Below are 1,282 nucleotides of genomic sequence, written 5' to 3' on the forward strand. Positions count from 1 at the left end.
TATAGGAAAGGGATATAGGGCAGAGATACAGGGATATAGGGCAGGGAGGGATGCGGGGCAGGGATACAGGGATATAGGACAGGGATGCGGGGCTATAGGGCAGGCATATGGGGTTACAGGGCAGGGATCCGGGGATATAGGGCGGGGATATAGGGCAGGGATCCGGGATACCGGGCAGGGAGGGATGCAGGTGAGCAGGGCAGCACAGGCAGCCCCAGCCCCAGCAGCAGCAGCCCTCGGCCCCACGTCCCGCCCCACGCAAACCTCCCCGCGGGGACAAACCTCGGGGACAGCCCCTGGGGAAGGGGGCGGCCGAGCCCCCCAACCCCCGCCCCCCCTCCCAGCAGCGCGCCCCCCCTCCTAGCCCCCCCCTCCCGGGAGCGTGTGCGCGCTGCGCTCGCCCGGCCCGGAGCCGGCCAAACAATGTGAGAGCCTCGGCGGAACAAAAGCCCGGGGGCTTGGGTTGCTGAACACGTCTGAGGCCAGACGAGCCGCTCAATTTATCGGACTTGGTGAGAAAATCATAATAAAAAAAGAAAAAGAAAAAAAAAAAAAAAGAAAAAGAAAAAAAAAAAAAAAAAAAAAAAGGTAAAAGGCATCCTTATAGCAGAAGAGGCATGGAATGTGTCACCTCTGTGTTAGTCAGTGCCTCCATGACCATCTCACCCTTACCCAGGCAAGAGTCAGGAGGCCGGGATGTGCCTTCCCAGCAGGAGGCTGGCTAGGAACAACTTTTACAGCATGCCTGCTTACTCAGTGGCCTGGCAATTGCCTCCAAATTATTCCAAATGCAAATACAAATACACGCAGTGAGGCAATTTTTTAAAAAGTCTACCTCGCCTCTTGAGAGTTCGCTTTCAAAGTTGGCTGATATCACTGGGGAAACTGAGGGCCTCATTCTCTTCTCACACACCCTGGGTACATGCAACAGCTATGTCTTTGCTGGATGTATTTCTGGCTCTCCAGACGTACGTGTCGGCCTCCTAAATCTGAGTCAGATATCTGATGTAAAGACTACCAGGTGGCAGAAGGCACAATTCCATGTGGTAATGGTACTAGATCTCATGTTAGTCCTGAAGGATGAAGACCTGACTGTATCTCAGACCCAGAGGACTGTGTGGCATCGCTGTGCTGCAGCATTAGGAAAGACAAATGAGGTCTGGGGAGACACAAGTTGAGGTGTCTTCCTCCTCCGGTGGGGATGACTATGTATTAACGTCCTAATGAAATTCCCTTCACCAGGCTGTGCACAGGTCCCATCACTCATGCTCAGAAATGATGA

The sequence above is a fragment of the Oxyura jamaicensis genome, chromosome 25 (genome assembly GCF_011077185.1).
Source record: "Oxyura jamaicensis isolate SHBP4307 breed ruddy duck chromosome 25, BPBGC_Ojam_1.0, whole genome shotgun sequence".
Classification (NCBI taxonomy): Eukaryota; Metazoa; Chordata; class Aves; order Anseriformes; family Anatidae; genus Oxyura; species Oxyura jamaicensis.